This window comes from Dysidea avara, chromosome 3 (genome assembly GCF_963678975.1).
Source record: "Dysidea avara chromosome 3, odDysAvar1.4, whole genome shotgun sequence".
In the NCBI taxonomy this organism is placed as follows: Eukaryota; Metazoa; Porifera; class Demospongiae; order Dictyoceratida; family Dysideidae; genus Dysidea; species Dysidea avara.
The window spans coordinates 47552319-47562558 of record NC_089274.1 but is presented as its reverse complement, the minus strand read 5'-3'; the positions used below and the strand labels follow the sequence as shown (position 1 = coordinate 47562558).

General features: G+C 38.9%; 1 long non-coding RNA gene across 2 annotated transcripts; it reads left to right on the top strand.

Annotated features, from left to right (window-relative positions):
* The first annotated feature begins 5314 nt into the window (after window positions 1-5314).
* On the top strand, window positions 5315-9632 carry LOC136251359 (uncharacterized). 2 transcript variants are annotated; one of them, XR_010699048.1, is made up of 3 exons: window positions 5315-5661; window positions 5742-5892; window positions 9478-9632. It is a non-coding gene; the product is annotated as an uncharacterized lncRNA (long non-coding RNA). The 2 variants fall into 2 exon arrangements; XR_010699047.1 differs by having other exon boundaries at window positions 5705-5892.
* The last annotated feature ends 608 nt before the right edge of the window (window positions 9633-10240 follow it).

The following is a 10240-nucleotide window of genomic DNA, read 5'->3' as shown; positions in this document are numbered from 1 at the left end:
TATTGACTACAACATTGCTATTAGAGTACACCTTGGTAAGTTACTTGGCTTTGTTGTTAAATCCTGTGTGTATATTTTACGTACTTATATGTATTTTACCGTCTGTCCCTGGTTAAATGCTGCTCTTTCAGTAGTAACCGCAATTGAATAGTGTCACATCAGTTTGAAAAACATTGTTTTTGAGCATTGAATATAGTGGTTGAGTTTAAATAGTTGCTGCATAACTAAGGTAATAAATGCCATGGTGTTTAACCAAGTAAATACAGTAAGTAAGTTGCCTTTTGGCATACTGCAGTACATACAATGCATTCTTCAAGGACGTACCAGTGTCCTCCTTTGTGTCCCATTCATCTTTGCTGACAGCGAAAAGTGTCGATTTGGCGGTAGCACGTGATGGCTTCCCTTCATAACGAAAATCGTCTGTATTTTTCATAGTGGCTACTTCGATTGCAGAGGTGTTTTTAAAACACAGTTTTTGATTCATAATGCTGTGTAATGGGTTGAACATAACCAACAACAAAGCATAATGGATACTTCACTTTTCAGACGACTGATTGATATAACTGGGGCGTGCGGTACCAACCCTTTCTTTGGTATGCGTCGGTTGCAGAGATGCTTTTCGAACAGCTCTTGATTCGTACTGCTGTCTAACGGGTTGAACATAGCTGACATGGATACTTCACTTTTCAGATGATATAGCTGGGGCGCGCGGCGCCATTTCAAATGCAGTATGCGTCACCAATCATAATAAAATTATTTACAAAAAAAGTTAACAAACAAGTACGTATTTCAAAAAATTTGGAATTTATAACTAGAGTAGGGACCATAGCACATCGATAAAAAGTACTGAAACAAGCTGGAGTAGTGCACAATATTAAATCACAGTAAAACAACAATAAGTGTTATATCCCTACTGTGCATTTCCATTATGGTATCTTGGAGCACAGTAGGGATATAACACTTCTTATTGTTTTACTGTGATTTAATATTGTGCACTATTCCAGCTTGTTTCAGTACTTTTTATCGATGTGCTATGGTCCCTACTCTAGTTATAAATTCCAAATTTTTTGAAATACTTAATTTACTATATTCAGCATTGAAGGAAACCGGTATCTGTGGTTTTGTATGAATTGCATAGCATAGAACTTTAGGGGAAGCCAGACATGAAGACTCTGGCAGTTTTTATGTTGATAGTTTAGTGGTGACTACAAGCCCATGCCCCAAGTAAACATGAGGTTTACTGCTTGCTGTGTAGTGCCAGCCTACTGTTTCATTGCACTGTAGTAGTGAAATGTATTTGTAACCTGTCTTCCTTGAGAACATTTTACTTGTGGTATTTATCCAATTTGATTGTAACTTGGAATGAGTTAAAAGGCTTACTGACTTCAAATTAAATAAGTTTGTAATGATTACCACATTCACTACTATATGTGACTGGATTTTGGAAAAATGATCCAAATCGCACATTAGAAATTTTGAGATAAACAGTGTTAAAGAATTCAAGCCAGCATAACTCTCCAAGGATAGCAAGCACACGTATGAAATTTACACTAAAGATGCATCAATCTGTTACCTTTCAGACCACTTCCAGTACTTGTAGCTGCTCGTAGAGTTTCCCACCGAATAAGATAGAAAATCTGTGCAGTTGGACGAGCAAAGTAGTAGTGAAAGCAACCACACCAAACAAAACATACAATCTGGCCACATGAGACTAACTATAACTATGTATGGATGTACGTACATGTGGGTCAGAATCTGTAGCATGCAGCCAAAGTAGTGGTGGTGGCAGCAGCAGCTAATGCAGCAAACAGCCAAGTATAGAAAGAGTGTGCAGGATCTTTCGTAGAGTGGTGCTGCACCACTCTGCTTTGTTCTTGAAATGGTAAAAAGAATGCATATAATTAACAAAATGAATTTGATGTTGGTAGCAAATTGATACTTTTACTGCTTTACTTTATTTTTCTGGGGAAACCTATGGGTGTGGCCTTTGTTAACACATTGGTATGTAGCCATAGTCAATAGCTAGCATCATAAGCTCATACACAATAGCTAGCTAGGTGTGCATAACACATTTTATATTACTTTATTAGGAGCCCATATGAAGATGGGCTCCAAAATGTATGCAGAGTCAAACTGTTTGTAGGTTCTACTGCCACTAAGCATTGGAAAGTTCTGTAAAGGTGATGGACTTTGTCTTTGGATACCTGGTTGCTGATTGTGCAACTGTCCCCCCCCTCAATTGTGGATAGCTTCCTCCGCCACTGCAAAACAGCCAAGTTGTAAAACAGGGCATAGCCTTTGGAAACATTCATTAACATCATTGCAGTCAATTCTTGGCCTCCACCTTTAATTTCACACTTCATCCACTACTCCTCATTCTCACTCTGTTGTAGCAACGGTGCACATTTTACGTAAGTGATCAGCAAGTCACGTGATTTACATTGGAATCAATCACAATACCTTTGTGATCACTTATTTAATGGAGTTTAACTAGTTAAACTAGGTTAATGTTGCAGTCAAGCATGCATGAGTGTATTATGATAGTGACTAACCCGAAGCTCCACCACGACTGGAGGGAAGATTGGGCAGGCGTACACATGAGAAGGGTTGGCAATAATTGGAGAATAACATTGTGCATGCGTTACAAGAAAAAGGTGCGTGGAGAGGTGTTAGAACGCATGGTGCTGCATGGCACAGTGAATCTTGTCCCACCCACACCACTCCCCTCTGCCAACTATCTCATATTAGTATTTTAGAAGATGATAATCACAAAGGGATTGTTGGGTGGGGTTTAATGTAATATATTGCCCAAAAAAAAAAACATTTTGATAATGGGAGTGTGGAGAGGTGAAGCATGCACCACAGACAGTCCCAGCAGGGAGTTTAGTAAATCCCCCCATTTTTTCCCTTGTCTTTTCCATCTTGAGGCTAACTCAGGGTGTGACAGTGCAGGGTTTCTATTAGGAACATTGTGGCATGTGGAAATTCTTGTGGCTTCAGAGAATGTTAGAATCCCCAAGCATTCCTACCTCCAAGCCTTTGTAGTGAAACATGCTGTATACATCATGTAAAATTGTTGAAAAGGGGCCTATTTGAGAATTAATAGGAGAATCCATGGAACCCTGCACACCTACCAAAACAACCACCATCTGTTGACGGTGGCAACCTGCTCACAACAGGGTAAGCCCTGCTGACCGGGTTAAACTGACAAGCAACATTAAACAGCCCTTCATCAATGTAGTGTACATACACTATTAGTAATGACTGATCTTTTTACAAAGTAGCACTGCTGCTCTCCAATTAGTACTCCAATACCATTGCTGTTCCTATCCAGTTTAACTACTCATGAACACATTGCTCTAGTCCCATATACCATTACAACAATGAATTATTTTCGTAAACAACATCCCCTGTTGACTGGTCACATCTTTTTACAGAGTACAATTTTAAACCAATTCTTCATGTGAACTTCAACTGTGCGTGCAAAAGTATAGGAATTGATTGTGGGTTACAATTGAATGCATCATGTGATTCAATAAGCAGTAAGCTGTGTATCTGCATATGTAACAGTCACTGAGTTGTCTAGTACTAACATTAGCACCTTCCCCTTCCTATGTATTCGTGATTCAAATTGTCGTGTGTGTTCGAATGCTGTGAAGTTTAAAGCCAATTTTTTGGGGAGGCACTGCCCCCCTTACTTTTCGAATAGAGGGGCGTGTGCCCCGCCGGCCCCCTTGTTCTGCTGCCCTTGCTGTTTTGCACGGGTTTTACTTTACATTTTATATAGCCCAAAGCTGGCCATAGGTTGGCTTTATGGCTTGCTTTATCCATCTAAAAGCTCAATAATGACTACTAAAGAAAGAAGTTATAATTAGTTTATCACAAGTCTATACTAAATTTCATTTATTAGGGTAGAAATTAAATCTATCTATGACTGAAATCCTGGCAGACTACATGCATTTAGTAGGTCTTGCCGAACTGCCTAATAAAACACAACCTGTATTCTAAATTTCTCAGTGACCACAGGTGTCTTAAAAGAATCACAATACTTTATGTATGTTTACGTATGCATAGCTTGTATAACAAAAACCACAAAGTAATTAGCGGACAAAACTATATAAACAATGGATTAGAGGTGTACCGATATGGGTTTTTGGCATGTACCGATATCCGATATTGGTGCCACCAAAAGAGGCCGATAACCGATAGTCGATCCGATATTTGCATTATAGTTAAAAGTGTACATTTACCTACCCTACAACAACATGTGCATGTATTCATTGCTATACTCTGCCTTTGGTGGTACACGGCTTGGGTTTCTATTGTGCAATCCAGACAATTAGGCACCCACAAACATTTTTATGTATACTCCCATGAAGCCTTATACGGATATTTCTGCATTCTAATGGTTTGTGAGAAAGCTGGTACTGTGACAGCAAGTTTCCTTGGTTATCCTGTGACCCTTCTTTTTATTACAAGGTAGCTACTCTATAACTGCTTCATTTATAAAGACTGTGTCTGTGATAAGCTTTCCAGCAACAGACAGTAGAATCGCGTGTATTTATATGGCTTCTCGTAGCGTAGCGCTTGTTTCAGAGTGAACAATAAGTCACTGGCACTAAAGAGCCACTTGAATAATGTAGAAAACCAATGCACAATCCGTTTTATGTACAAACTATTGCTACTGTATAAATATCGGTAGCGATATCAGTCCTCCTGCTGTTCTGTACCGATACCGATATTGGTAAAAATTGCCATATTGGTGGCCGATATTATAGCTGATCCGATTATCGGTAGACCTCTACAATGGATACAGTTGGGTAATTATGTACAAATTACTACAACAGTCTGTTAAACACTCCTACGCTGTTAGCTCGCTGAGTGATTGGTTCCCTCGCTGGTTATATCAAAGTTTAGCACAAAAATTATCCCTCTTGTGCATGTGTATACACACACATGCACACGTATAGCAAGCTATATAACCATCACAGCACACCTTGGATGCACAGTGGCACCTTTCTGGATTCATAGCATTTTGCTGTTGTTTGAGTAGCATTGCGTTGCTGTTCTTGTGCCATTCCACTGGTGATCAGGCACCATTCACTGGAATTCTGGCATTTACCATTTCACTAGCATTTCGTTACTGTTCCCCTTCCACTACAGTGTAGCATAACTTAAGCCAGGTGTGTGTGCATATAACCCTGGTTTTCTGAAATTCTTGTAAATGTGTTTGTGTGGTCTAGTATATTTTTGAGGTACCAAAGTTGTTCAGAGGATTCCAGGGGACAATTGGTTCACGTGCACACTTATGTGCAAGTAGAGATAGCAACCAAAGCTATTAAAGTTGTCATCACACAGTAGTAGGTGATCGTGAAGTTTTGTACCCCTAATTGAAAAATGTTGACCAGAAACTAGCCTCAAAAGTGTATTGCACACTATAACTTAGTTTTATGTGGCCAGACTGTGTATGTGACCAGATCTACAATAACCACACATTTTTTTGAAATTCATCTTTATTGCATTACCATTATTTAGATGGCCAAAGGATTGATAACCAAAGTTTCAGCCCTAGAAGCTGAGAGCTTTTGAAGCTACAACGTTACAAAGTGGTAACAACAGAAAGATTGATTTTTACAGTGACAATATGGAAATAAACTACAGGTACTTAAATAAATGATCATAACTTATGAATCAATCCTCTCAGAACATGCAACTTACATCATCATGTTCTCCATGAACAGGCAAATCCATTGCTGAATGAGTTATTTCTTCCAAGTATTTCCTACGACCAGGGGGAAGGAAAAAACTTCACTAAAAGACAAGAGTGAGCCGCTCGTTCAACTAGGGCTGGAGCCCAGAGATTTTGAGTGGTCAGGCTGCAATGGATCGGAGGTCATAGTCATGCACACTACTTTATATTGATCTGATGTAATATTTCAATCATCTGCTTTTATGTGGTATATACTCAACTGCACGTGCTAAGCATATGCAGCATGTATCAACATGCCAATTAAGTTAGGGTGTCTGGGAGCATGCTCCCCCAGGGAATAGAATCTCTGAAAAGGCTATTTTACATGCAAACTCTCTTTCTCCTTTTTATTAACATCAAGGATATATCCTGGTTAGGCCTGTGCGATAATGAAAAAACCTATATCTCGATAAATTCCGATAATAAAAGCCTATTTATCTCGATAAACGATATTATCTCGATAATGATCATACAATATAACACTGAACACTAAAGAACTTTCAAGTAAGTGATGGTTGTTAAAACAAAAGATTTAGTCTCACAATAAACAATATTGTTATACCGTTAGTCATACTGTTACTTTTAAATTTATCTTTTCTTCTTGTTAACTTCTAGGTTTGCACCAAAGAAGACCAACATGTTAACATTCTCCGGTAGTAGACAGGCTCTTTTTTCATTTACTACATGTCCAGCCACACTAAACGCACGCTCTGATGGCACTGAGGTTGCTGGAATACATAAAAATTTCCTGGCTAACCGTGCTAACTGTGGATAGTGTTTCTGATTGTCTCTCCACCATACTAGGGGGTTACCCACTGTACTAGGATCAATTTCAATGGCAATGTAATTGCTCATTTCCCTTTCTACTTCAGCTTTGATTCTTTCACTGTCTGATAGTGGAGCACCTTCATCTTGAGATTTGGAATTTACAACATCATCCAACAAAGACATCAAGCCTTTCTTGGCCTTTTTAGATGGTGGAGGAGCATCATCGTCATCAGTCAGATTAATAGTGCTTGTACTAGTATCAAGGCTGTTGCTATCATCATCATTCAACTCTTGTGCTTCTTCTTCCACAGAAGCAATTGTAAAGCTCTTGTCACTGTCAGTCATGAACGCAAGGGCTTTAAATCTAGGGTCAAGGAAGCATGCCTTGTTAATCAAGCTCATGACATCATCGTAACGATCTTTGAGATCACCCATCACAATCTTTTTCATTGTTTTAGCTAGTTAGGAATCTGAAAAATTTTCAACCGAATGTATTGACAAAAGCTTGTATAATAGTGGTCTTACGGCTGAAATGGTTACTAGTTTTTCACCACCCAGTGTCTCAGTGATTTCCACAATGGGTTGTAAAATTTCCAAAAATGTTTCCATTGTTGAAATCTCAGCATCACTAGGCATAAAATCTGTTTTTTTAATTTCAATTAAGGTAGCACACAGTGGCTGACGCTGTTGAAGCAAACATTTCAGCATGTAATACGATGAGTTCCACCGTGTAGTGACATCTTGAACCAAACTTAGTTCCTCAACATGCAAGTCTGTTTGTTTCTGTTTTAATATATATGAAGACTTAGAAGAGTGATGAAAATGGGTCACTACATGGCGGGCACGAGCAAGAGCTCTTGATATTTGTGGAATTTCCATAGCTTTCTTAACTCCAATTTGAAGAGTGTGGGCTAGACAACCAAAACGAGGCCATGATAGTATTTCAGTTGCGCAAACAATGTTTCGTGCATTATCAGTGGTTATAGACACAAGATCATCATCTTTAAGATCCCACCTTGCAAGGCTATCCTTTAACTCATCAGCTAAATTGACACCTGTGTGCTCCAATGGCATTTCAGCAGTGTCCAAAAGGTGAGCTTGTAGATTCCATAATTCATCAATATAATGCACGGTATGTGTAATATAACTATGGTTAGCACGGGAGGTCCAACCATCTGTGGTAAGTGAAAAATTCTTTAGACCACGTGCCATAGCAGCAGCAATTCTTACTTTCTCACTCTGATAAATTTCTGGAATGTAATTCTGTGAGAAGGTCTTCCTATCAGGAACCACGTATCTTGGCTCAAAAGTACGCAACATAGCCCGAAATCCCACATTGTTGACTATGCTAATTGGCAACATATCCTTAGCTATACAATGGCTTACTGATTGGTTAAGAGTTTTCCACCTTTTCGAGTTTGTTGACAGTGGCTCTAACTGACGGAAAGCTTCACTAATGGGTGGTTGGTTGGCAGACGCGGCACTACACTTTTTACCAGTTGCCGTTTTGGCTTTTACTTTCAAATATTCCGATCGGTAGTTGTATTCCAAATGAGAGATCATATTGGTGGTGTTTCCAAGATAGTTCATCTTCTTTGGGCAGAGCGTACAGTAGACTTCAGTCCGCTTCTTTTTATCTTTCTCCAAGTACTGCCCATTTTCCGCTGGGAAGCCAAAGTATTCCCAAACAGGACTCTTTGCTTTTTCAAGCTTTAACAGTTCACGAGGACTATCGCGACACTCACTGCTTGAGTCACTGCTAGAATCACTACTCGCACCACTATAAGTGCTCATTTCACCAACGCAGATAAAACAAAACAACACGAGGTGAATCACGAGATACATGATTACGTAAGCAATTGCATCATAATTAATTATCGTATAATAATCGATTACAAGGAATATAATATCGCTATCTCGATAATCCTTCATCCTATCATGATAATCGTATTATCGCTATTATCGCACAGCCCTAATCCTGGTAATTTTTTGCTACAGTACCAATTGCATACGTATCTAACTAGTAGTTATGATTCTGAAAGTGAAAGTTAAGTTCTTTGAGATACAGAAGCAAGTTTGATTTTAATTGCTATGCATGGCATGCATGATCAATAGCTTAATGCAACGTCACACTGGAACTTTTGAAAAGTAATTTGAAGACAATTAACATAAATGTAATGGTTTAAATCAAGCAGTGTAACTAGAACAGTGGCTATATTCTACACTGAATGCCCGCTATTAGACTATCATGATGACTTATATTAGAGTATATTGCAATGACTGCTTTATTAGAGTATCGTGATCTTTCTACAAATTCAAGTTGCTGAGAAGTGGTCCGGCCGAGGGATCCAGCTCTGCCAATATGAGACAGACCAATACTCATATGTTCTGTTTCCTTGGGAGCATTGGCATGAAATAAAACTCCTTTTTCTATAGGAAACACAAGAGTTTGCTGTTAACATTTTCCTTCAATGTGAAACAAATGCTTAAAACAGTGTGGATTTTTAAAAATAATTCAGAAGTAGTGTTTGATGCATTCTCCTGTAAAACTAGGCTTGCATGAATATGTGGGATTCTTGTAGATCCAGTCACATGGCACAGGGGCGTATCATTTTTAGTAAGCAAAAATTCAGTCTAACATGTTTCCAGCACCAAAGTTGATTTGAGCAGCCCTGGCATAAATTGCTCTTTCCAAGCACCATTTTGGAGATTCACTGCATAGCTACATACATAGACAATACATGCGGAAAATCCCTGCATTGGAAATTATAATAATCCTATTACTAAACAAAATTATCCGTATGCTTATACCAACACATTACCATTGCCATATTCGTACTGTACGGAACCCAATGTGAACCTGTATATACAAGACATGGAATAGAATGTGAACAGAGTCCATAACGCTATAAGTATAGGAATGTGTTCACTTTACCTTTTGGTATGTTTTTAAGCTATAGGTTGATTACTACACTTCGTCACTCTTTCCCACCATCGATATCATCACCAGCCGGACATGCCTACCATGTGCCTCACGTCAAGTTGCGTGTAACATAAATATGCATAGATTACTTTTAAAATGATGAGATTGTATTATCCTATGTACTTATTTCTAATGGAGTTTAACTAGTTAAACTAGGTTTATGTTGCAGTCAAGCATGCATGAGTGTATTATGATAGTGACTAACCCGAAGCTCTACCATGACTAGGGGGAAGATTGGGCAGGCACACATGTGAGAAGGGTTGGCAATAATTGGAGAATAACATTGCGCATGCGTTACAAGAAAAAGGCACGTGTAGAGGTGTTAGAACACATGGTACTACATGGCATAACGAATCTTGTCCCACCCATACCACTCCCCTCTACCAAATTTCTCATATTAGTAATTTTAGAAGATGATAATTACAAAGGGATTGTTCGGTGGGGTTTAATGTAATGTATTGCCCAAAAAATAAATAAATAGAATAAAATTAATAATGGGGTTGTGGGGAGATGAAGCATGCACCACAGACAGTCCCAGCAGGGAGCTTAGTAAATCCCCCTTTATTTTCCATTGTCTTTTCCATCTTGGGGCTATCTCAGGGTGTGACAGTGCAGGGTTTCTATTAGGAACATTGTGGCATGCGGAAATTCTTGTGGCTTCAGAGAATGTTAGAACCCCCAAGCATTCCTACCTCCAAGCCTTTGTAGTGAAACATGCTGTATACATCATGTAAAATTGT